The sequence below is a fragment of the Euleptes europaea genome, chromosome 16 (assembly GCF_029931775.1).
Source record: "Euleptes europaea isolate rEulEur1 chromosome 16, rEulEur1.hap1, whole genome shotgun sequence".
Lineage (NCBI taxonomy): Eukaryota > Metazoa > Chordata > Lepidosauria > Squamata > Sphaerodactylidae > Euleptes > Euleptes europaea.
Window position 1 is genome coordinate 23,938,525 of NC_079327.1, and position 27,708 is coordinate 23,966,232.

Below are 27,708 nucleotides of genomic sequence, written 5' to 3' on the forward strand. Positions count from 1 at the left end.
CCAGGGTCGCATTATGCAAGGCTGCAGGAACTATTGTGCTCTTCGTTCAGGGAAAAATTGCCCGAGCTGCTGGAAAGATGAGTGGCAGTAATGATATTTATTAAACAAAATGAGTAACATTTGGGAGCCATGGAAACCAGCATCCCATAATTGGTTAGATGCTCTAAGCTCAAAGGGCACTGAGAGCTTTTTGGCAATCAGACTGTAAAGTACAGGGATAGATCAGATACATTCAGGAGAGTCTTTTTTAAAACTGCCTGCCTTACCGCCAAGAAGTGTAAGGAGAGAATTAAAGTTTATGAACAACAGCTGCAGCCTTACAGGGAATGTTCTGCAAACTCAACCCCCCCCACCACATACACACAATTAACCCAAATTCTGTTCCCAACAAAGAAAATTTCAGCTTCCTTTAGACTTCATTTATTTTAAATATTTATATCTTGCCTAGGGCTGTTGATTCGGTTCGTCACGAACCGAAAAACAGCCGAATTTCCCCTGATTCAGCGGTTTTTAGTTCGGATGGAACCGAACTCAAAAAAGGCGGGAAAATGGGGAGCTGAATTCAGCAAGTTCAGGGTGTTCGGCGAATGAATTCGGCAAATTCAGGGTGCTGCGCAGCAGCATAACCGTCAGTTAGTACGCAGCATTCTCCTGTGGCCAATCGGTGGCCAAGCTGGATCTTCTTCCCCACCCTTAATGTGCATCTCTGACAATGGGGGTTTGCAATTAGCAGAGCTTGCCACCCATGCCCAAAGCTCCCAGCCCCGACAAACAGCTGAGCTGCTGGGAGCAAGGGCGGGGCAGGTGCGAAGAAGATGGAACAGAAGACATCCACAGTAAGACCCATTTGGGGCCTTTTTTCTATAATTTTTTCTCCTGTGTTTGTGTGTGTGGGGGGAAAGCAGAGTCTGTGTGTGTGTGGGGAGGGAGCAGTTTCTGTGGGTGGGGGGAGCCAAAGGGGGCTTTCGCCTGTTCTGCGGGGGGGTGCCCCCTGATGGAACAGAAGACATCCACAGTAAGACCCATTTTGGGGCTTTTCTCTATAATTTTTCTCCTGTGTGTGTGTGTGTGTGGGGAAGCAGAGTCTCTCTGTGTGTGGGGAGGGAGCAGTTTCTGTGGGGGGGGGGAAGCCAAAGGGGGCTTTTGCCTGTTCTGCGGGGGGTTGTGTGTCCTGATGGAACAGAAGACATCCACAGTAAGACCCATTTTGGGGCTTTTCTCTTTAATTTTTCTCCTGTGTGTGCGTGTGTGGGGGGGAGCAGTTTCTGGGGGGGAAGCCAAAGGGGGCTTTCGCCTGTTCTGCAGGGGGGTGCCCCCTGAGTCTCTATCTCCCTGGTTTGAGGGGGGGGCTTCAGTTGTGTGTCCTCATTTTGATGATTGCTCAAAACTGGTTTTCAAATTGTGACTTAAAGAATGCATTTGCCTGGTCCTGAGTCCGATGCAAAAGGGGAAATTCCACCCCCTCCTGCTCCTTATGCATAGCTAGCTGCCTCTGCCCCTTCCCATGGTTTGCAAACTCCCAGGTGTCAGGTGTTGCTTTGCATGGTTTGCATGGTTGCAAACATGTTGCTTTGCATGGTTTGTATGGTTGCAAATGTGTTGCTTTGCATGGTTTGCATGACTGCAAATGTGTTGCTTTGCATGGTTTGCAAATGTCTTCGCACTGGCTCGCCCTTGCTCCCCACAGCTCAGCTGTTTGTCGGGGCTGGGAGCTTTGGGCGTGGGCGGCAAGCTCTGCTAATTGCAGATCCCCATTGTCAGAGATGCACATTAAGGAGGGGGACCCCTTTCAGGGCCGATATCTCAGCCCCCCTGACCCAATCTTTACAAAACTTGGGGGTTCTTGCAAGAAGGGTCCTCTGAAACTACGCTGAAAGTTTCGGATCTCTACCCCCAAAAATGCTCCCTGGAGCCGCGGAAAGGCGCAATTGTGTTTTTAATGGCTTTATTCGGCCAAATTTTCCCCCGAACTCCGGATCTCATGCCGAATTGCATGGACCCGAAGTGGGGGAGTTCGGACTTCGGCATTTCCCAAATAAAAATGGGCCGAATTTTGCCGAATCCGAATTTTACCGATTTTTTTTTTCAACAGCCCTAATCTTGCCTTAACTCGTCCAACTCAAGGCGGCCAATAAAGCAGCAATACCTACAAGGACTCCAAAACAACAAATGTGGCCAATAACAAGATTAAAAACAATAAAAGTGTTTTTAAAAGGATGAAATTAAGCCATTAAAAAAATTAAGCAAATGTGTGCATATCTGCCATTTTCGGTGGAATCCCTCTAATGTAACATTGGCTCTGGTTTAAAGATTTCATTGGCATTGTGTGCACAATCTCAGGCTTGTAGGCAAAATAATAAGTATAGGGTTAGTTTTTTTTCATAACTATGTAAATTGTGACATATAGATACATTCTTATATCAACATATCAACATAGTAAGTTGCTTAATATTATGTCAGACCATTGGTCCAGCTTGTTCAGTTTTGTCTATTCTGAAGCAAACTTTTTCTCCAAGGCCATTTATGCATGAGAAGTTTGCATTGGGTTTGCCGCTCTGCAGATGCAGTTTTCTGATCTGAATTCACAAAACTGTATGCATGGGGGCTTTCTGCCCTGAAGAAATTCCAGGAGTACTTTGTGATCAATTATGCACCCCCAGCAAAATACACAGCTGCTGAACAAATAGGAGAGTGGTCACAGATGTTGTCATCATTTACACGGTTTGCCACCCCCCTTTTCTGGGGGTTTACACATGCTCACTAGCAATAAATCACTAGATTTGCTGTAGTGTTTTTTCCAAATAGGCAAAAAATAAGACAGGTAGCCTGGAGAGAGGCAGGTGGCTGTTTGGGTGTGGAGGTGGCACCAGCAGTGCTGAGCCCATGCTTCTGCTCCATGCCTCCTTCACTGGCCAGCCTCAGTCCCCTGGCTTGCAGCCCTCTTTTAACAGTGAAGGCATCTCGAGCAGGCACAGCCCCTCTGCTGAAATCAAAGTACATTCCATCAGCCTGGATGTTTTTTCTTCGGCTGGCTGCCAGGAAAGCACTAATACTGCCCAGGCAACTTTAACAACATGTGTGTGTGTATGTATGTGTATTGCACAGGCTCCGGTTGCCTGAACCTCAAGAAGAACTCAAAAATCCTTCCCTCTACCCCTCCCAAGGGTGGTTCAGTTGACTGAGCCCCTCCTTTGTCTGGCTTCTCCACCTAGATCCTCACCCTCCAGGCATGGAGGGGGGCTATGCTAGGATGGCTGGCAGAGCTTTAAATGCTAAAACTGTATTTATAAATAAAGAGAAGAGCAGCCAAGGGGGATATTCGGTGCTCACCTGCCTTCCCACTCAGGTAATTTACCACCAAGTTGCCCTAATGTGGCGGGGGGGAGTTCTGAATATTTCCCTCAGCTTCTCTTCTCTTCATTTATATTTACAGTTTTAGTGTTTTGTCACTAAAATTGCACTAGCATACAAAAAAGTGTGTGGGGAGAGAGTATCAAGTCTTCTCTGTGGTACTGACTAAATAAGAAAGCAATATTCCAGCTTCCTGCACTGGCAAAGATAAAAATGGCATTGAGGGGAGGAGTTGGATAAGGGTGAGAGAAACGAGAATGGGGGTGTGATGAGAGAAACCTGAAAGAAAGACTATGCACTGAAATGGCACCAATTTGCTTTGAGTTTGCCTCAAAACAGGCTTTAAATTCATGTTAAAACAGCATCTTGAAACTGTGGGGAAAGTGCGAGGTGGGAGCAAAGTGACTTCTGAAGGTCGGGAAAATCATACATTAAATGCTTATAGGAACAATCCAACCAAAGTTATGCACATTTTGAGTCCCACTGATTTCAATAAGAAAGGAAAGTGCATTCTTACCTTGCTACCATTCATACCAGTGGTACTTAAATTGTTCAAGTTTGGTTGTGTTGGGTGAGGCCCATCCATTTTTAAAATTCCAACAAAAAAAGAGAGAGATGTAAACAGTCAAATCAATGAATAAATCAATTTGTTACTATAGCAGCATGCATATGGTTGGCCAGGCACACAAATATCTAATGCCATAACACAGGTGCCAAAAAGCAGTTTCTCACTATGGGTTTGTGTGTGTGTGAGGGAGAGATTTCATCACAAATATAGTATCTGTAACATTGATTGCTCTCAAACTAGTGTATTAAAATTGCAGAGCTATTTTTGACACCTGACTTGTCATCCGAAATAACTGTTTCAGCTAAAAATTGCCAAGTAAAATGACGGAGGAAAACAACAAATGTGACATGAAACGATGAGGGAAATTGCCTGTTCCAATTCCTTATGGGGCAAAAGAAAAAAGAAAAAAAAAGCTTGATGTTCCCTTCCAGTTTGTAAACTTCAATAAAAGTGTAACCTACTTTGTTTCATTGAAGAACATCTTACAAGTTAAAAATACTGTTGGAACTAATCAAGTGTGTCTATTTCTTGCAGTTGATAGCTGTCTGTGACACTAGAAGAGGCTCAGTTCATCCATTAGCTGAAACATCACAAGGATGTGCAAATATCTTTTAATGTTCAGCCATCTGTTTCCCATTAGAACAATATAAGAGATGAAAGTATGCCAGGATCTTTTGTTGTTTTCCTTAATTGAGATATACTAGAACACGCCAGAAATGATGTATGTATAAAACTCATCGTCAGATGCTGCAAGTGTTTATGTGGCAGATCCTATTTCCTGGGCCATTTATATGCCCTGAAGTCATTTTGGCATTCGGTGGATGATACTTCACTTAACATTTGGCCTTTTTCGGGGGCTGTGTCTATGTTTGCAACCTGCATATTCTCCCTGATATGACTGAGAAGAGCCCCCAGCTGAATGCAGGTGGCAGTGGCTCAATGGAACTTCCATGTACAGAGGCAGTACACCTTATTACCAGTTGCTGGGTGGATTATTAGCATCATTAAGGTGCACAGCTAAGTTTATTCTGTTCAACTGAAAGTCTTAATAATTCAGTAATAATAATTCAATTTGAAGCATTGCAAAATTTTTAACTTGTGTTGTTGATTTACTTTGACTTTCATAGATTAGTTGGTTGATTTAAAAAGTTTCTATCCTGCCCCTCTGGAGAACCAGTTGGAGGCAGCTTACAAAATAAAACATGATAAAAGAATGGGTTTTTTTTGCAGTCAAGTCAGAGCTGACTTACGGTGACCCTGTGAGGTTTTCAAGGCAAGAGAGGTTTGAAGGTGGTTTGTATGGCTGTGACCATCTTTCCCCAGTATTTTTCAGGTTCGGGTTTAATAGACCCAGACATTAAAAAAAACAAAAAAAAAAAAACTCAAAAGCCGAATACTTATTTTGGTGTTTCCCAGAAAATCAGAAAAAAGGGTTTATTAAACCTGAACCCGAAAAATGCGTGTAAAGAACTGAAGCCTGGACTCTGGGAAAGCCTAGGTTTCATTTCTGTATGTGTTGCTGCTGGCTCCAAACTCTACATGGAGTTCGGAGCTGGAAGCGACACAGAACTCCCAGTGAGCTCAGCCTTCGCTTCTGCCTGTGTCCACATGAAGTTCAGAGCCAGCAGGGATGCAGAGCTGAAGCCTGGTCTTGCTCAGAGCCGGCAGCGGACCCAGACAGCGGGTAAGTGAGGGAGGGGTTTAAAAAAATGGCAGCAGGGCCAAAGCAGCCTCGAATAATGCTGAATAAATTCAGCATTATTCAAGATCTGCTTTTCGGCTCCCTTTTATTGCCACCATTTTTTCAGTATAAAAAACCCGAAAAATACTGAAAAGGTATTTTTCGAGGGTTTTTGTTTTTGTTTGCCCTAATCCGATGAATACCCCTGGTGCAGGGGTTCTCAACAATGGGGGAATCCCCACCGGGGGGTATTTTAGGGTTCCAAGGGGGGAATTGGGACCACTATTCAATAAAGTGTGATGTCCTGTAGATTATGAACAACCTGTAAAATTGTGTTTTTTTTTTATTTAGATAGACTATCATGGGAAGGGGGGAGTTATATTCTTAACAATGGTGAAAGGAGGGAATGGAGCAAAAAAGGTTGAGAACCACTGCCCTAGTGGTTTGCCATTGCCTGCATCTGCGTAGAGACCCTGTACTTCCCTGGTGGTCTCCCATGCAAATACCAACCAGGGTCAATTTTGCTTAGCTTCCAAGATCTGATGAGATTGGGTTGGCCTGGGCTATCCAGGTCACCAGAAAAATAAAAAAATAAAAGTATTGCACACCATAAAAGTAATTAAACTGTGTGTGTGCGCGCGTGCACACATACATATGCTGTCAAGTCACAGCTCACTTATGGCGACCCCATAGGGTTTTCAAGGCAAGAGACATTTGGAGGTGTTTGCCATTACCTGTCTCTATGTAGCCTGAGAGAGTCCTGACAGAACTGTGACTGGCCCAAGGTCACCCAGCAGGTTTCATGTGGAGGAGAGGGGAACGGATCCCAGTTCTCCAGATTAGAGTCTGCTACTCTTAACCACCACACCATCCAGCCAGAGTCCCCTTGAACAGGTCTGTAGAGGGGTGGCTTTTATATTTTTAAATAAATAAAATCAGTTCCTTTTTAATATTTGTATGTTATGTGCTGCCAAGTCACCTCGGACGTATGGTGATCCTATGAATTAATGACCTCCCAAACATCCCATCCTTAACAGCCTTGCTCAAGTCTTGCAAACTGAAGGCCATGTCTTCCTTTATTGAGTCAATCTGTCTCATGTTGGGTCTTCCTCTTTTCCTGCTGCCTTCAACTTTTCCTAGCATTCTTGCTGTCTCCAGTGAGATTTCTCATGATGTGACCAAAGTATGATAGCTTCAGTTTGGTCTTTTTTTTTTACTTTTAGAGAGAGTTCAGGTTTGATTTGATATGGAATCCACTTATTTGTTTTTTTAGTTGTCCATGGTATCTGTAAAACTCTTATCCAACATCACATTTCAAAGGAACTGAAGCTGAGAAGGGAGTAAGCCCAAATGCAAGAATCCATTAAAGTTAGGTTCAGAGAGATAGGACATCAGTGTATTCAGATTCGGTATGAATTCCATGAGCAATATAAGGCTCGGACATGTGTTTGTTATGTTCCTTTTTAAAATTCTATTGTGTGTTAATATTATAGTGCTGTCGTAGAATATTAGGGCGAAGTGTTCTTAGCAAAAATTGTAAGTACGTGTGTCAGTCCACAGAACAATTGCAAAACCACAGAACAACTGCTAGTGCGCACTACCATTTTATTAGGACCAACCTAAATATCACAGACCAATGAGTAAGCAACCAAGCTCTCCGGATGGAGGGGCAAGGATGTTTCAGGACATGATGGAGGAGCCCCTTGTCTGCAGTTAGCAGAGCCTTAAAGTGGAATATGAGGTGTGTTTTAGATTTAATTGAGTCACATTGTGCACAGGAGTTTTCAAGATGTAGAAAAAGAAGAGTTGGTTTGTGTACCCCGATTTTCTTGATCGTGTAAGGAGTCTTAATCTGGTTTATAATCACCTTCCCTTCCTCTCCCCACAACAGACACCTTGTGAGGTAGGTGAGGTAGAGTACTGTGACTAGCACAAGGTCACCAAACAGGCTTCATGTGTAGAAGTGGGGAATCAAACCCTGTTTCTTCAGATTAGAGTCCACTGCTCTTAACCACTACGTCACGCTGGCTCTGAACACCAAAGAGAGCAAGAAAGAAAAATTATTAAAAGATGGACACTCTGCTTTCAAGAATATAAATTCCAGCAGCTATCCAGAATAAATAATTTGTAAAGGTCTCTGTTGTATGGACTGTTTTAAAAACTTTAAATAATAATTCTAAAAATTGGAAGCCGTAATTCCTGGCAAACTGAATGAAGAAACATCAGGAGGGTAGCCGTGTTGATCTGCAGTAGAAGAGCTTCGCACAGCACATAGTTAAATTGTGGAACTCCCTGCCCCAGGATGTGGTGATGGCTGCCAACTTGGGAGGCTTTAAAAGGGGAGTGGACATGTTCATGGAGGAGAGGGCTATTCATGGCTACTAGTAAAAATGGATACTAGTCATGATGCATACCTATTCTCTCCAGGATCAGAGGAGCGTGCCTATTATATTACATGCTGTGGAACACAGGCAGGTCAATGCTGCTGCAGCTGTCTTGTTTGTGGGCTTCCTAAAGGCACCTGGTTGGCCATTGTTTGAACAGACTGCTGGACTTGATTGACCTTGGTTTGATCCAGCATGGCTTTTCTTATGTTCTTAGCTAGACTCAAGCCTAGTAGTCCCTTAGAGACCAGCAAGATTTTCAGGGTATTTGTCAGATATCGGACAAAGGGAGCTTTAACCTTCAGAAGCTTATACCCTGAAAACCTTGTTGGTCTCTAAGGGACAACTAGACTTGAATCTAGCTCCACACCATATACATTATTTGGGGGAAAGAGACTGGGGGTTGAAGAATGAGACAACCATTGCTGCTCTATAAAATCCTCTTCAGCGTTCTCTTTTGCATAGTGCCTGAGAACCTATCTCTCTTCAAATATGTAGTTCTGGCAGCTTATTTTTGGGGTGGGGAGGGAGGGAGAACCTCAGACCATTCCTTAAGGAAGTTTCAATTTCTAGCTTTTTATTTTTAATGTAAGATTTGAAAAGACTGAAGCGCTTAATAAAAAAAATTGATATCGCCTGATCAAATGCTCCAATAATATTGTAGCAGGGATTGCTATAAAAATGTACAAGGTGATAATACCCCATAAGGAAGGTGCACAGTTATCAATCCACCATTCAATGTTCAGCCAACCGATGCGACATAAACGGAAGACAGATTGCTCTGAGTCGGTGAGAAGAAGAAAAAATGTAGAACAACTCTAAAGTATTACCCAAGTAGAAGGCAAACCAGGCTTCAACAGGATAGATGAGACGGTTCTGAAGCAAGTAATAAAAACAAAAACCATTGCATTGAACCAAGAAATCCCATAAAGGCAAGAGGGATCTTAAAGTTGAACTTGGAGCAAAAGTCTTCGAGGCTATTATCCCTCAAAAAGGTATCAGCAATTCTTTTAAAGGCCAAGGCTATAGTCAGTAATAGGTCAGTGAGAACCTGAAGTGGCAAAGTGCTACTGTGACAGCAGAAAGAGTCATTTGGGCTGCTGCAGAGGGCATTACATGACAAATCATCTTATTGAACAATTGCAGCAGAGCACGGTGCAAAGGGAGAATCGTTGCCATTTTGGGGTCTCTGTCCCTCAGGCTTTTCTTCAGAATAGAACAAGAGGAAATTAAATGCTCATACTGAGGAGAACTTTCTTGATAGCCACCTCAGCCACCTCAGCGAGCCAGCATAGTGTAGTGGTTAAAAGCGGTGGTTTGGAGTGGTGGACTCTGATCTGGAGAACTGGGTTTGATTCCCCACTACTCCACATGAGTGGTGGAGGTTAATCTGGTGAATTGGATTTGTTCCCCCACTCCTATGCATGAAGCCAGTTGGGTGACCTTAAGCAAGTCACTCTCTCTCAGCCCCACCTACCTCACAGGGTGTCTGTTGTGGGGAGGGGAAGGGAAGGTGATTGTAAGCTGGTTTCAGTCTCCCTTAAGTGGTAGAGAAAGTAGGCATATAAAAGCCAACTCTTCTTCTTCTTCTTCTTCTTCTTCCTCCCCTTCCCAAACCCCACCATATCCAGGCTCCATCCCAAATCACCAGGAATTTCCCAACTAAGAGCTGGCAACCCTACATGTCCTGCCCTCCTGTGTATTTCAGGTACTTGGGTAAAGGATGTGGGAACTACTTTATATTAGCCATTTTGGCCAGCAGCTTCAAGAAAGAGTGAACTCCTTATGGGGGTTGGTAAAATGAGTACCCAGCTTGCTGGGGGTAAAGGAAAGATGACAGGGTAAGTGTGAGGGTCTCTGTTTATGTGTCTCTGCTTCCCATCACCTGCTATCAGTGAACTCGTAAAAGCAGTTCACACCTTCTGGTCTCAGGCGCCAGGCCTGATTGCCCCAAGTATCTTCCCCCCCGCTGTTCTTCCTGTCAGTACTCCCTCAGGCCGATGCGGCCTTGGAAGTGTGATAGCTTCACCAGACTTCCTGGGACTCGTCTGATGTTTTGTATTATGCCAAGCTTGTAACTTCCCATAACAATAAGTGTGAACCCCAGTGCCCCAGTGCCCTGGAGTCAATATATTCTGTAAACCCGATTAGCCCCTCACTTGCAACTTGCTACCTGTGCCTGTCTCATCTCCTGATGTCTTCAATAAATCCTTTGTTTCTTTATCAACGTCTGAACATTTGATTTGGAGAAGTAAACTCAGAGAGAGGGGATCTCTCACATTAAGTTGCAAGTCTTTGCCTCTCGAACTGCTGCTGTACCTTTTGGGACAGAATGTCAGGCGATGAGGAAAACACCCCTACTACCCCTGACGCACCGGACGGACCGGTGGTACCGGAGAAACCGGACCCCAAGGAGGAGGGTGCCAAGCCAAAGAAGCCTAGGGATCCCATCCCCGACCAAGGCCGGGACGGACGTCCCCGAGGACTTTTTAACAATTGGCTGGACTCCCCCAAGGGTTGGTCTCTCTCCCGAACCGCGGCGAAGGATCGCCGTTTGGCCTTCCCCAGCACGGGACTTGAGGGGGACCCGGCGCGCAAGGAGGCCCTGATGGATGAGGAACGCAGGCAGTGGCTGGAGGATCGCCAAGCCATGCAGGAGCAGATGGAGTCCATGCGGCTTGTGATGGGTGAGATGGCAGCGGCCCTGGACGCGCTGAAAGTGCAACCGCCTGCCGGCAACCCCCCGGACGGAACACCGGCAGCCCCTCCCGCGCCTCCTAGCCTCCCGTCCCGTCGGGACCTGAAAGTCACCTATGACGGTTCAGGAGACCAGTTGACCTTTTTCATGGTCCAAGTGGACATTTTTATGCGAGAACAAGGCCGAACCTTCACTTCCGAGGAGTCCCGGGTGCAGTACGTGGCTTCCTTACTGCAAGGGGAGGCGGCCGCCTGGATGGTGTTGCAGTATGAACTCCGCTCGCCGGTGCTGCGAACCCTGGACGAGTTTATGGTAGCGCTCCGAAACCGCTTCGAGGACCCGACTCTGGGTGAGCGGGCTAAAGCCTCCCTGATGCAACTGCGCCAAGGGACCAAGTCGGTGGCGCAGTATGCAAGTGAGTTCCAATCACTGGCCAGCCGAATCCTGGACTGGAGTGAGGCCACTTTGGTACAGTGTTTCAGGGAGGGCCTCAACCCGGACCTCCAACATTGGGCTTTTATGCAAGGGAACCCCCCGGATGTGGAAGGTTGGGTTCGCCACGCTGCCGACATCGAGAATCGCAAACAACTCCTGACCTTGTCCAAACAACGCGTTGGACGAGACCCGAGACCCCGGAGTGACCGGGGCCGAGACTTCCGACCGGGAGGGAGCGGGGGTCCCTCGGCCGCTGAACGCCGCAAGCGTTTTGAGACCGGTGTCTGCCTGACCTGCGGGGGAAAGGGACACTTTGCGTCGCAATGCCCCTCTCGTTCGGGTCGTCCCAACCCCCCTCGCCAAGCCCCGACCGAACCGCAGAAGGCGGCCGCTGAGGACCAGCCCCGCCGCAGGAGCGGACCACCGGGCCGGCGTTCCGGCGCACCCTCCGCTCTCCATGCGCGCCCCCAGGATGTGATCTCCACCTCTACAGGCCCAACGGGGTCCCGGATTACAAATACTACTTTTGATTCGGACGGATCCCCGAACGCCACCACTCCGTCCCCCTCTTCCAGCGAGGAGGAAGAGTGGGAACAGCCGGCAAAAAACGCCGTCGGTCTGCTGTAGAGGGGGCTCCGCAGCAGACCGCCCCTGTCGTTGTGCAAGGAGCTCCACCGATGGTAAGCGCCCAAGAAGACAATGTGTATGTGCGTGTTCACCTGTCCCTACCCAAAGGGGGTCCCAGTTTAGAATTCCCCGCTTTGGTTGACTCGGGGTGTGCCCGCACTATGATTAGTGAGGAAGCGGCCAAGAAACTGGGAGTCCGGCGCAAGCGGCTTCCGGGACCCCTCCGCTTTTCCCAAATGGACGGGAGCGATTTTAAACGGGGCCCAGTGACCCACCGAACTGCAGCCGTGATTATGTCTGTGGGAGAACATTGGGAACGCTTGTATTTTACCATCGCCCCTATTGTAACCCCAGTGGTGTTAGGGATGAACTGGCTACGGGGACACAACCCCTCCATCGACTGGGTTAAACGGGTGCTCTCGTTTCCCGAAAGCCCCTGTGGGTTGCATGACAAGGAACGGGTACTCAGGACTCCGGCCGCAGCATTGGTAGGGTCCCCCACCCCAACCTCCGTTCCTCCTCAACTGCCCACAGAATACTCGCAGTTTGCGGATGTCTTTGATGTTAGAGAATGTGACGAACTACCTCCCCACAGAGAGACGGACTGTGCCATCGAAATTGTGGGGGAAGGCAAGCTGTCTAAAGGAAAGGTCTATCCCATGAGCCCTAGTGAGAAGGCGGTGTTACGGGACTATCTGGATGCCAACTTGGCGAGGGGTTTCATACGCCCTTCCAAAGCTCCTTATTCGGCCCCAGCCTTCTTTGTGAAGAAAAAGACGGGAGATCTAAGACTGTGTATTGACTTTCGTAGGCTAAACGCAGTCACCCAGTCTAACGCTTACCCTCTCCCTCTTATTCCCGACCTTCTAGCACAATTAAAGGAGGGCCGAATCTTCACCAAACTGGACTTGGTGGAAGCATACCACCGCATTCGCATTAAAGACGGAGACGAACCCAAAACGGCCTTTTCCAGCTGTTTTGGAATGTTTGAATACCTAGTCATGCCGTTCGGACTTTCGGGGGCTCCCAGTGTGTTTATGCAATTGATTAATGAGGTTTTACATGATTTGCTGTTTCGGGGGGTGGTGGTATTTCTCGATGACATCCTTATTTACTCTGAAACCATGGAAGAACATGTGCGCCTAGTGCGAGAAGTGCTCCAGCGGCTGCGGGAGCACAAACTGTATGCTAAGGTATCCAAATGTGAGTTCCACCAACCTTCCATTACATTTCTTGGGTACGTGATGTCCCACCAAGGTTTAGAAATGGACCCAGCAAAGGTCCAGGCGGTGCGAGATTGGGAACCCCCCACTACCCGCCGCCAGCTTCAGCAGTTTTTGGGATTCGCTAACTTTTACCGGAACTTCATTCCCAACTTTGCCCAAGTTGCGCTTCCTCTCACTGCCCTGTTGCGTACCAAGGACAAGGGGGCTAGCGCCGCGCTTCCCTCATCCCGTTTGCAATGGTCCCCCCAGTGCCAGCAGGCTTTTGAATGTTTAAAGCTACTTTTTTCGTCCGAACCCGTTTTGGCTCACCCGGATTGCACCAAGCCTTTCGTGGTGCAGGTGGATGCCTCGGATGTGGCCATGGGCGGGGCCCTATTGCAGAGGGATGAAGGGGGGCGGTTGAGACCATGCGCCTACTTCTCCAAAAAGTTTTCCCAGTCCGAAATCAACTGGGCTATTTGGGAGAAGGAGGCGGCGGCGGTCAAACATGCCCTCACCATATGGAGACACTTCTTAGAAGGTGCCGAACTGCCGTTTGAAGTGTGTACCGATCACAAGAATCTTGAGGCTCTCAAGGGAGCTAGAAAGCTCAACGCCAAACAAATTCGGTGGGCCCAATTTTTCGCCAAATTCCGGTTCACTCTCAAACATGTCCCGGGCAAGGAAAATGCCCTAGCCGACGCTTTGTCACGACTTCCCCAGTATCGCAACGATTTCGATCGCCCAGTCGACTCCCTGTTCACTCCCGAGCAGCGTGGGGAGGTCCCCAGCTTAGCCGTCACTACCCGATCCCAAGCCCATCGACCAGAGACCCCCCCTACACTCAAAGGTATCCCGGAAGCCTTCCAACAGCGGCTCCGGGACGCTTCCTTACAGGAGGAGGAGCACCATCTCCTCCCTACTGGCCTGGAACGAACCAACACTTGGTGGGTGCAAGGGGGAAAACTGTATGTCCCATCCTCCCTTCGCAAAGAGGTATTGGGACTTGTACATGGTGCCAGATTGGCGGGTCATTTTGGTTTCATTAAAACACTTCACCTGGTACGGAGGCAGTTCTGGTGGCCCGGTATGAGAGCCGATGTGGAGCTATATGTGCGCAGCTGCCCCACTTGCGCCACGGCTAAGAAACGGATGGGAAAACCCCCAGGGCTTCTCAAACCGCTGGAGAACCCCTCCCGCCCCTGGGAAGTCATAGCCATGGATTTTATCACCGACCTACCTCCTAGTCGGGGAAAAACGGTTCTCTGGGTAATCACGGACCTTTTTTCCAAACAGGTCCATTTTGTTCCATGTGCAGGTCTTCCTTCAGCCCAGGGTTTGGCTAAACTATTTGTTACACATGTCCTCAGGTCATTTGTTACACTCGGTCCCGAGGAAGGTCCTCTCCGACCGGGGGGTCCAGTTTGTTGCCAAATTCTGGCGGGCCTTTCTAAAGCTCATGGGGGTGGAGGAACAGGGTTTGTCTTCCGCCTATCACCCCCAGACGGATGGTCAAACGGAACGAGTAAACGCGGTGGTAGAATGTTACTTGCGTTGCTATGTAAATTTCCACCAGGATGACTGGGTCGACCTGCTGCCATTCGCCGAATATGCGTACAACAATGCGCCTCATTCCTCTACCGGCTTTAGTCCCTTCCAAGTAGTATACGGGACGGAATTCGGTCCTTTCGGTTCCGCCCCCGTCACGCCAGAGCTCCAAACCACCCCTGATCTTCAGGAGTGGATTCAGGCAGTTAAATCTACCTGGCCATGGCTGCTCAAAAATCTTGAGAAGGCAAAAAGCAAGTACAAGGAACAGGCAGACAAACACCGGTCTCCGGGATGGGAGCTAAAGGTGGGGGAGCAAGTGTATCTGTCCACCAAAAACCTCCGCTCTCTTCGTCCCTGCAAGAAACTGAGCGACCGTTATGTGGGACCTTTCCCCATTACCAGAGTGATCAATGAGGTTACCGTGGAACTGAAACTCCCAAAGACCCTCAAGGGAGTCCATCCCGTATTTCATATTAGTCTCCTCAAACCTTATGTGGCAGCTCCCCAGTTCCACCCCCCTCCCGACCATGAGATTCCTACTGTGGTAGGAGGGGATACCCATCTGGAAATATCCAAGGTCTTAGATTCCAAATGGAAGAAGGGGAAACTGTTTTACTTTGTTCGTTGGAAAAACCTTGGGTCCGCTCACGACGAGTGGGTGGCCGCACCCCACATGGCGGCCCCTCGCTTGGTCCGAGAATTCCACCTCGCTTATCCCGATAAGCCTCGCCCTCTCGAGGACCCCGGAGGGGGGCCTTAAGGGGGGCAGAATGTGAGGGTCTCTGTTTATGTGTCTCTGCTTCCCATCACCTGCTATCAGTGAACTCGTAAAAGCAGTTCACACCTTCTGGTCTCAGGCGCCAGGCCTGATTGCCCCAAGTATCTTCCCCCCCGCTGTTCTTCCTGTCAGTACTCCCTCAGGCCGATGCGGCCTTGGAAGTGTGATAGCTTCACCAGACTTCCTGGGACTCGTCTGATGTTTTGTATTATGCCAAGCTTGTAACTTCCCATAACAATAAGTGTGAACCCCAGTGCCCCAGTGCCCTGGAGTCAATATATTCTGTAAACCCGATTAGCCCCTCACTTGCAACTTGCTACCTGTGCCTGTCTCATCTCCTGATGTCTTCAATAAATCCTTTGTTTCTTTATCAACGTCTGAACATTTGATTTGGAGAAGTAAACTCAGAGAGAGGGGATCTCTCACAGTAAGGCACTGGCAAACCATCCCGTAAACAAAGCCTGCCTAGTAAATGTCAGGATATGACATCACCCCATGGGTCAGGAATGACCCGGCGCTTGCACAAGGGAACTTTTTACCGTATGGGGGTGAGAGGCAATATGCTTTAATTTGACTAAGATTGGAGAGACCCAGGTTCAATCTCTTGTCAACCAAGAAGCTCCTTGGGTGGCCCTGGCCCATTCATTCTCTGTCAGCTTACGCTGCTTCACAGGGTTGTTGTGAAAACTCTGTATGCCAGTCTGAGCTCTGAGAGGGAGCGTAGAATAAAAATGGAAATAGAGCTCTGTTTGACTCTCACCTAACCAAACACATTCCCACAATTATCCCAATGCAAGTGGAATTTAAGGTTTTTGCTGTTGGGATTGTGTGGTGTAGTTTGCAAAAGTCCTTGCAGTCCTGGTAAGTTTGTGTAGGAAATAAATGGGAAGAAGAAGAAGAAGAAGAAGAAGAAGAAGAAGAAGAAGAAGAAGAAGAAGAAGAAGAAGAAGAAGAAGAGATGATTCCTATATGCCGACTTTCTCTGCCACTTAAGGAAGAATCAAACCGGCTTACAATCACCTTCCCTTCCCCTCCCCACAACAGACACCCTGTGAGGTAGGTGGGGCTGAGAGAGTGTGATTAGCCCAAGGTCACCCAGCTGGCTTCACGTGTAGGAGTGGGGAAACAAATCCAGTTCACCAGATTAGCCTCCACTGCTCATGTGGAGGAGTGGGGAATCAAACCCAGTTCTCCAGATCAGACTCCACTGCTCCAAGCCACCCCTCTTAACCATTACACCACGCTGGCTCCCACTCTGGCAGATCACAGTCTGTCAGTGTGTAATCAGTCTGTGACTATCTGGGCTTTGATTTAAATGAGTATGTGCACCAGTAGCACTAGAACAAGTAGAAGTACCTGGGATGAAACTCTTTCTATCCAGCGCAGAGCTGTTACCACTGCTCTGTCCCCTTTCCCCACTCTAAATTACACTGTTGATGGTTGGAAATACATATTTTTCAGAATGAAGGCAGTTGGGGAGTTCTCCATGGGGGTAGCAGTGCTTACCCTGTTGATATGGAGGAACCATAAATGGCACTTCAATATCTGCCTGGCTGGGTAGTAAATCTTGGGTGCTTCTGAGGTACTTAAAATGTGGACAACGCCAGGATCCCTTGGCCTTTGGCTAACAGCCTGTGACCTGGTGGTAGGATTTCCAGGTCCCTCTTCACCTCCGGCGGGAGGTTTTTGGGGCGGAGCCTGAGGAAGGGGGGTTTGGGGAGGGGAGGGACTTCAATGCCATAGAGTCCAATGGCCAAAGCAGCCATTTTCTCCAGGTGATCTGATCTCTATCAGCTGGAGATCAGTTGTAATCAGGAGATCTCCAGCTATTACTGGGAAGTTATACCAAAAAATCAGCACGAAGGCTCAACTAATAAAAGAACTGAATATACTTACAATGCGTTGGTGTCCCTTTACTTATGCAACAGTGTACATATACAGAAGAACATAAACAAAATAATTACAATGTGTTAAATCACACAATTAGCACTTCCAAGTTCAGTTACTTTGTAAATGAGTACTAGAAAGAGCATTCAAATAAAACGTTCAAAGCAAAAGTCGCACCACGACTGCCTTTCCGCAGCCTGAATCCATGAGTTCAATGCAGACGAGTTCTATGAGACGAGGCACAAGAAAAAGAAACTAAAGAACGCCCCTTCAGGGCATAGGTATTGTTGTAATTATCAAATTACCTGGAGGTTGGCAGCCCTACCTGGTGGATTAACTAGGTGGATAACAGCCCAACCTAGGATATTTTGCATACTTTTTTTGGGGGGGGGGATGTTTCACTATACTGTGATTTGCTTCTTTCATTCTACTTAAATTCTATAAGTATTTTGGTAAGCTTATTTGGGTTCCTATTGGAGAGAAAATCAGGATAAAAATATGCTAAGTAAATAAAACTATTTCAGCTGTCAGTTGGGGGGGGGTGCCCATTGACTTGGGGGATATCTGTAGATATAAGTCTTTAAGCACCGGCCCATTTGCTAGTGGTATCTAGAGACTGTTGATGTGGGGCAAATAGATATCTAACTCAGTCAATAATAAATACCACAGAAATACAACCTGTATAAAATCCAACATAAAAGTATTTGGAACACAGTGATTTTCAAATATACCTTATGAACACTTTCCACATGTTATCTCCCAAGAACTGGTTCTGCACGAGTACCAAAAAGCCCCATGTCTAACAAAAATATTCTCAAGATAGGAGAATGTTCAAGGTACACACTTACAGTGCAATCCTAAAATGAGTTATTCCAGTCTAAGTCCATTCATTTCAATGAATTTGTGTGTGTATATAAAGTGCCTTCAAGTCGCAGCCGACTTATGGTGATCCCTTTTGGGGTTTTCATGGCAGGAGACTAACGGAGGTGGTTTGCCAGTGTCTTCCTCTTCAGTGAATTTAGACTGGAGTAAATCTGTTTAGGATTGCATTATCAACTCACATGCACTGTTGGCCAGGTTTGTTGGACTTCAACATAGCCTCACACAAGCTGATGGTGCAATCCTATGCAGTTACTCTAGTCTAAGCCCATTGAAATTAGACTGGATTTAACTGTACATTGGATTGCCTGGTGAAAGTGTACCATAGAATATATGCAACAGTCCATTTCCACTGCATATTGCATGGGAACACCAATGGTGGTACACAAGGGTTCTCTCAGGGAAACAGGACTTCAGATTCTTGTCTTCTAAATGTACCACTTGGTGTGGTTGTTAAAGTGTTGGGCAAGGATGTAGAAGGAGACCTGGGTTCAAAGCTTCACTCTGCCATGAAGCTTGCTGAGTGACCTTGGGTCAGGCACTCTCTTTCAGCCTAACCTTCTTCACAGAGTTGTTGTGAGGGAAAAATGGAGGAGAGACAGATGTATGCCACCCTGAGCTGCTTGGAGAAGGTATTTACTAGCCTTGTTTACGTTGAAACATTACTTACACAGCTAATACTTCAGCGCAAAAGAATGTAGCAGTAATATAATAGTGGAGCATTTGGGATAAGGGTAAATACGTATATGGGATATGAATGTAAATCTCATAACCCCTTTGGAATGATGAATGTAACCTTTCCCCTGTCCCCAGAGTCTACCTTTATCTGCAGAGGATCTCTTTCACCCGATGTTCTTAGACAGTCTGTTTCTCATTATCTGATGCCTCTATTTCTATCATTTTCATGTCAAATTGAAAAGAGGACATGTGCTTGCGCGTTTGTGTCTTCCTGACAACTCAAATCAGTTTGGGGATCTAATGGAAATGACTTTTTCTCCCCTCAGCCAAGATGAGTTTGAGCAATGAAACTATCATTACGTAATCAAGGTTTTCAGAACTTAAGAAATAAAAGTTTAAGTTGAAAAGCAAAACAGTCTCTGGTTTTTGGAACAGCGCATCAGAATGGCACAAATTCCTCATGGGAGGCAGCCTGCACGTTGTTTCCACTGTATGCAACTGGCTTCCTGGCATATCATATTTTGCTAACGGCACAAAGAATTTCTTGAGTTGCCTTTGTGTAACTTATACAATAGGTCTAATCTAGATTGTGTTTCCACTTGCATATACTGTGTGTTATTGGGAGTGGTTTTTCATTAGTATATATAATATTGTAAGCTACACTGAATGTTTTGGAAAAGTGAGGAAAATATTGTAAAATAAACATGAAATCTCTGTTAGGTTTCTCCTAGGTTTTATAGGCTTTGGTTGTAATCCTAAACATACTTTCCTGGGAGTAAGCCCTGTTGAATGATAGGATTTACTTCTGAGGAAACCTGGCAGCCTTTGTTTTATAGACTTTCATTGAAATTCTGGCACTTTTCTTTTGTTTTCGGCTCAGTTCTCTTTCAAGCAGTGCAAACTTGCCTCCACTAATATCATACTTGGACCAGAAAATAGGAACGGCATTCTCATACACTTGGGGGAAATTGGCTCTGTATTCTACAGCTTTCTAACTTGGATCTCAGATGTACTGTGCATGTACATAGGCAGTCATTGTTCTACCTAGGTCATTGTACCACACTCTATCAGTGGCCGGGAAGCCACTTTTGGCATACCACATGTTGCTCATGTGAGTACCATTCTCCAATATGGCACCTACCAGCATGGTATAGTTGTTAAGAGCAGTGGTTTGGAGTGGTGGACTCTGATCTGGAGAACCCGGTTTGATTCCCCACTCCTCCAGATGAGCGGTGGACGCTAATCCGATGAACCAGGTTGCTTTCCCCACTCCTTAGAGAGTAAGAACTGCCTTCCTTCCTTGTGTTTCTAGGGGAGTCACTGGTCTGGATAGAGGCAGTGAAACATACAGAGATACAATATGCAGCATCCTCTGTGGGGCAGTGCTTTGGGTTCACACAAGTCTTTCATTATTTAATTTAGGGCTGTCAATTCGGTTCGTCTGAATTGAAAAAACAGCCGAATTTTCCCCGATTCGGGGGTTTTCAGTTTGGATGCAACTGAATTCAAAAAAGGCGGGAAAATGATGTGCCAAATTTGGCGAATCCGGGTGCTCCGAAGCAGCAGCATAACCGTCACTTAGTAAGCAGCATTCTCCCACGGCCAATGGTGGCCAAGCTGGGTCTTCTCCTGGCCAATCATTCGCGGTTGAGTGCGTGAGCCAGGCTGCTGTGCGGCCCGGGGAGAGAAAGAGTTTGTGTGTGAGAGAGATCCCCGTGGGGGGTGCGTGTGCACACTCGCAGCTTTCCCCGGCTTGGGGGGGCATTTTTGAAGGTAGAGGTCCCAAACTTTCAGCGTAGCTTGATGGGGCCCTACTTGCAAGAACCCCCATGTTTTGTTAAGATTGGATCATGGGGGCCCGGCTTATGGGGCCCGGAAGGGGTCCCCCTTAATGTGCATATTTATTCCATTTACAGCACACTCGCAGCTTTCCGCGGCTTGGGGGGGGGGCATTTTTGAAGGTAGAAGTCCCAAACTTTCAGCGTAGCTTGAGGGGGCCCTTCTTGCAAGAACCCCCAAGCTTTGTTAAGATTGGATCATGGGGGCCCGGCTTATGGGGCCCGGAAGGGGTCCCCCCTTAATGTGCATATTTATTCCATTTACAGCACACTCGCAGCTTTCCGCAGCTTGGGGGGCATTTTTGAAGGTAGAGGTCCCAAACTTTCAGCGTAGTTTGAGGGGGCTCTTCTTGCAAGAACCTCCAGGTTTTGTGAAGATTGGGTCAGGGGACCAACTTATGGGTTCCCCACTTTTACCTATTGGGATGAATGGGATCAGCCGATCCTGTGTGCATCTAGAGAGCGGCAAATCCAAGGCAAAACCTCCCGTGCTTAAATGGAATCGTATTGGATTACTCAGTCCTCCCAGTCCCTCCTGATGGAACAGAAGACATCCACAGTAAGACCCCTTTTGGGGCTTTTCTCTATATTTTTTCCACTGTGTGTGTGTGTGTGCGGGGGAAGCAGAGTCTGTGGGGGGGCAGTTTCTGTGGGGGGGAAGCCTAAGGAGGCTTTTGCCTGTTCTGGCGAGGGGGGTGTGCCCGCTTGCTTCTGCGGGAGTGTGTGTTCTGCTTTTAAAGTTTTAAAGTTTAAAGTTGAGTCTGTGCGGTGGCTAACGAGTCTCTCTCCGCTCGGCACCCGGGCCGTGCCTCATCCTCCTTGGTGTTTTTTCCCATTTTTGCCCCTAGCCTGGGGTTGAGTGTGATGGTGCGGCTTGCGTGAGATCCCCTGCGCCTTGGATTTTTCCCCCGTTTGGGGGGTGCAGCGCGGCGCCATATTGGTTGGAGAGGTGGGGGTGGTGCTGGTGAGACTTGCTTGAGTTTGGTGGGGTCGTTGGCATAAGGGGGGAGTGTCCCTCCACCATGAGAAGAAGTAGCAGGGCAGAAAATACATGCTCCTGTTTGCATTCTTGCATTCTTGCAAATTCTGGCTCTCTTCTCCCCTGCTTGGGCAGCAAACGCGGGGAGAGAGCAAATGACTTGTCCCGGCTTCAGCAGTAGAGAGAGGTTCCTGTCTGTCTGCCCTTCCCATTCAAAATGGTCCGCTGAACAAGCAGCTCTCCTCCCACCCTACCCCACCCCATCCCACCCCTTCTGGCTCTTTTCTCCCCTGCTTGGGCAGCAAATGTGGGGAGAGCGCAGGCACTGAGCCTGGTGCCTTCCCCACACCTTTTTTAGAAATGGTGATTTTCATCTCTTCCACACACATGCCAAGTTTGGTTTTTGAAATGCTTGTGATAGGAGTGTGCAGAGGGGTTTGCTCTGACCCATAAGGACAACTCCTTGGCCCAAAAACTGTGGAATGTTGGTTTTTATATCTGTTTAGTGTTGGTTTTTATCTCCCCCCCAAAAAAGTTTTGCTTTTCAAAGGCATGTGGTATAAGTGTGCAAAAGGGTTTGCTGAGACTTTTAAAGATGCTTCCTTGGTCCAAAGTCTGTTTAGTATTGGTGTTTATCCCTCTCCCCCCCAAAAAAGGTTTGCTTTTCCAAATGCATGTGGTGAAAGTGTGCAAAGGAGTGTGCAAAGTATATAAAACTCTGTTATTGTGTTTTTCTTTTAAGACAAAAGACGTTAATGTATGAGTTGTTTTTTCTAAACTAAAGCCTGAGTGCCTCTGCCTTGGAGTTTGCAAATTTCAATTGCACACTCCAAAGATCGCGTGTTGCTTTGCATTGCAATGGTTATCACAGGAGGTTTTGCCTTGGATTTGCTGTTCTCTAGAAGCACACAGGATCGGCTGATCCCATTCATCCCAATAGGGAAAAGGGGGGACCCCGTAAGTCGCCCCCCCGAACCAATCTTCACCAAACTTGGGGGTTCTTTCAAGAAGGGTCCCCTCAAGGTACGCTGAACGTTTGGGGGCTCTACCCCCCAAAATGCCCCCCTGTAGCCACGAAAAGGTGTGAATGTGGTTTTTATGGCTTTATTCCGCCGAATTTTCCCCCGAACTCAAATCTCGCACCGAATTCCACAGATCCGAAGCAGGGGGAGTTTGGACTTCTACATTTCTGGATCAAAATGGGCCGGATTTTGCCGAGTCCGAATTTTACTGATTTTTTTTTTCAACAGCCCTAATTTAATTTATTATCATGATTCATTTGTGCATCTGGGACAGACAGTTTAGGAATTACTTGGCTTAGTTATTATATAAAGAAAGAGTAGAAAAGTATGAAAATAAAAAATGTAAAAACTGGGAATGTCATGGCCCATTCCTTCATCTTTTGAACAGAACTGAAGTAATTATTGATTCTCTCTGTGTCAATAGAAGTTATTTAGGATTCAATAGCCTCAAGCAAAACATAAAATATGTATTAAACATGTTAATCCGCTGCCTACATTACTAGTTTCTACAGATGCTGGAATTTTTAATATTAATTTATACTACTTACATCATTCCTCAGAATCAAATCCTACACTTCAATTGGATTTACTGCCTAGTAAGTGCGTTTGAGGTTGCATCTTAAATAAATTTAATATTTCAAACAGTGTATTAGAGAGAGCACACACACACATATAGTAGTGACCCAGAAGGCACATTTAAAACTGGGGGGGGGGAGCATTTATATTTAGTACAGTGCAGCTGTCTAGAAACAGCTGTATAGGAACATAAAACCAATGCCTCTAAGCCATAAAATATTTATTTATTTATTTATTTATGTTTGTTTGTTTGTTTGTTTGTAGAATATTTCTGTGACACCTCTTCAAAGTCCTGCTCGAGGCAGCTTACAATTAAAAACCACAGTATAAAACACTAGCCATGAAAAACACAAGCCATTAAGAAGCACAAGCAGCATAAAAACTATCCATAAAACAGAACAGACCATTAAAAAGCTGATAAGAAACATCCTGGGTAAAAGTTGTGTTTTAGCCTAGCACCTGAAAGAAAGTAAAAGTGTGTGTGTGTGTGGGGGGGGGCATTCAAAAAGTGAGGTGCCACCACAGAAAATGCCATCTCTTGTCACTACCTGCCTCTCCTCTGAAGGCAGAGGAACAAAGAACAGGGTTTGAGAGGCAGATCTTAACTGGCAGACTGGACAGGATGGGAGGAGATGGTCCTTCAGCACAGCATAAAAATCTTGTATTGCAAGACATGGTTACACGTCTAGGTGCTTGCGCAAGTATGAGAACTTAAGATCGCTACACAAGGCATGGCCAGCATGGTGTAGTGGTTAGGAGCAGAGAACTCTAATCTGGAGAACCAGATTTGATTCCCCACACCTCTGCATGAGCGGCAGACACTAATCTGGTGAACCGGGTTGGTTTCCCCACTCCTACACATGAAGCCTGCTGGGTGACCTATTCATGGCACACATAGGGGCACAATGCCATAGAGCATCTGCCAAAGCAGCCATTTTCTCCAGAGGAACTGATTTCTGTCGTCTGGAGATCAGTTCTAATTCCAGGAGAACTCCAGCCCCCACCTGGAGGTTTGGCAATGTTAGCCACCTTTTAAGGAGAATCAAACCAGCTTACAATCTCCTTCCCTTCCACTCCTCATAACAAACACTTTGTGAGGTAGGTGGGGCTGAGAGAGTTCAGAAAGAACTGTGACTATCCCAAGGTCACCCAGCTAGCTTCATGTGTTGCAGTGGAGGAATAAACCCGGTTCACCAGATTAGAGTCAAACACTCTTAACCACTAGGGGGAGGGGCTGTGGCTCAGTGTGTAGAGCATCTGCTTGGCATGCAGAAGATCCCAGGTTCAATCCCTGACATCTCCAGTTAAAGGGACTAGGCAAGTAGGTGATATGAAAGACCTCTGTCTGAGACCCTGGAGAGCCGCTGCCGGTCTGAGTAGACAATACTGACTTTGATGGACCAAGGGTCGGATTCAGTATAAGGCAGCTTCATGTGTTCCATGTGTTCACTGCACTAGCTCTCTGCATTAGATGGTGGTGATGGCAAGGGAAGAAGTGGGAAATTGCCTGCTAGATGACTAGCAGCCTTGGAATAAGATTGGAAAATACCTGGAGATTTTTTGGGTGGATCCTGAGGAGGGCGGGGTTTGGAGAGGGGGGGACTTCAATACAATACAGTCCAATTGCCAAAGTGGCCATTTTCTCCAGGGGAACTGATCTCTATTGGCTGGAGATCAGTTGTAATAGCGGGAGATCTCCAGCTAGTACTTGAAGGTTGGCAACCCTATTCCCCAAAGTATCATGATGCATTCGTGCACATCCTGGGGTTTCCTCAGCTTTTCTCTGATCTTTCCCAAACCTTCTTTGGGGAAAAATTCGGACTTTCCAGTTCACATGGCTGCCATTTCCCCTGATATTCTCCCCGAGGTAGTCATTTCCTCTCCTGCCACCAGGAAGGAAAAGGCATATCTCCACAACAGAAGGGGCTCAATGGTTACTATTTTTTTCCAGTGAAAGCTGGGAAGTCAGAGAACCTGGACCTCTGTTTCATCACTTGCTTGAAACCCCCTGGCTGGGGTAGCTATAAGTCAGCTGTGACTTGATGGCACTTTACACACACACAAGCTGCTTTGGGACCCCAGTGTGAAGAATGAATGAATGGATGGATGAATATTGGGGAGGGTCTGTGGCTTAGTGATAGAGCATCTGCTTGGCATGCAGAAAGTCCCAGGTTCCATCCCCGGCATCTCCAATTAAAGGGACCAGGCAAGTAGGTGATGTGAAAGACCCCTGCCTGAGACCCTGGAGAGCTGCTGCCAGTCTGAGTAGTCAGTACTGCCTTTGATGGACCAAGGGTCTGATTCAGTATAAGGCAGCTTCATGTGTTCAGTATGGTGCAGCAATTGACCCCTGCCTGATTTCTCAAGCATTGGAAAACAACAAGAGAAACTTGAATTTTCAAAGTGACCCATAATAGTCACAAAATTTGGTTAGATCCTGATTGTGGACATGTTTTCTCACCTATTTGAATTCATAGCTCTGGTCTCACTCTGTTGTCCACAGCCGTTTTGCTGGTCAAACATTACATACCTCTTCTTCCTCTTTCTGTCACACAGTGGTGAAAGACACATTAATGCAGTATCATGATATATCATTTTAACATAGTTCTCTGATTTCCAATTGAAAATCTACGTCAAATAAATCTCTCTTTTTTTGTTTGTTTTCTTGCCAAAGAAAATAAGGCAAAAAAACCCTTAACATTCAGGGAGTGTAAATAATGGCACTATTGTGAATTTAAAGTGCTCGAGTTATATGGCTTTGAGTGTTTGAGGACACATACCATTGCTGTCTTTGTAGCCTGTTACAAGCAATAGATCTTTTTATTTCTTCATTTCATACCTTGTGGGAAGCAATCAGAGGCTTTTTTTAAAAAAGTTTGCTTATCTCAGAACATTCCCATTTAGGAAAGTGAGCAGTTACTGCCACTCTACACTTTCTAACCACTTTATTTGACATAGCATGTCCTGACATAGGTCAGATAAATAAATGCTCAGCCCTTCCATTCCCCCTTTCTCTTAACATGCACATAACTTGAAATATTGATCCTTGGCTCCTCAGTTTAGAAGGACCAGAGCTTTTTATGACAATCTGAAAATTTACAAGACGGTATGTTCAATGCGGATTGCTACCTGATCAGAATAAACACCAGCCTGCCCTGCTCTTGTGCTTCTGATGAAGGCTTGACATACATAAATCTGACAAAATATTGCATAGCATGGAGGTATAACTAGCACAATAGTATCCGTGGCTTAAACATAGCCATGCATAATGAATAAACAGAGAAAAAAGAAAAAAGCTCTGGGCAAACTGGGAGTAAAACTTGAGCTTACATTAAGAATTCATGTGCATCTTCTGAGGAAGAAATCTTCGAAACAGGAACAACCAATCGGTGACCTGCAAATAAAATAAAATAAAATAAAATAAAATAACTTTACACATGGACATGTCTGGATGAACACTTACCTTGAGAAGTTATAGTGATATGGTTCATGGACTTCACTTGTCACATATGGAGACTGTACCCTCTGACCTTGAGATTTTGTATGATGACTGATCTGTTCTATGGTATTTGTATTGCATGTATGAGGGAGATTTTGTATGTATAACATTGAGTAGAAATATCATTATTAAATGTGCAACTTTGATATGAAAACCTGGTAAAAATTACAATAGGTTGTTTTTGTTAGAATACAAGCTCTGGAGGTTGGCAACCACTGATTTTCAGTCTAGAGAAGCCCTTGAGATTGGCAAACACTCTTTTCTCCAGGTCATTCCTGGAGGGTAGCAATCGTTAGCATACGGGCCTGCCCCCCCCTCCCGGACGGGATCTGGCAACCCGCTGTGCTGACACTGGACTACTCCTCTGGCCACGCGCCTGTCCCAAACGCTACGGGACGGCCGCTCTGCGCTCCGTCGTCACGGACTCGGCCGCTCCTGCGAGCGCCGTGCAGCTAGCAGTTAGGAAGCAGATGCAGGGGCAGCCTCCGGTGAACCAGAGGGAAGCCATCTTCCTGTATAGGCTCTATTCCAGCTGCAGCCATGTCAAGAGAAGCAGAATGTCAGGAAATCAGTGTCAAGCACCCCCCCTTGCAACATCCACCGCTTAATGGGTCATCAGCAGCAATCCAGATATCATGATGAGTCATTCCTCCACCTCAGCAGCAGCGACCCCAGGACGTTTGCACAGATCGCTCCCATTGTTCCTGAATGCTAATCTCGTCAGCAGAGAAGTTCCAGTTGCAGAAGTCATTGGCATTTGAATAGATTTCCAAATTCTCACTACCCTGCCCCGGCAGCCACAGCTTAATCCTTTTGTCACCTTTTGTCACCTGGGAACCTAGGAGGGGTGCAACCCCTCTCCCCTCCCCCAGAAAAACAGTATAACTGGGGTGCTCCCAGCCCATTCGCTCTCTCTCCCTTGGGCCTTCCCCTCCATACTGCCTGGCACTCTGTCAGAGGGGGTGTTCATGCTTGGACACCTAGCCCCCCCCCCGTCCCCTTTTTATCCCCCAAAGCTGCATGGAATTCAGGATGGACAACTAATCTGCAAGAGAGGTGCAGTATATTTCCT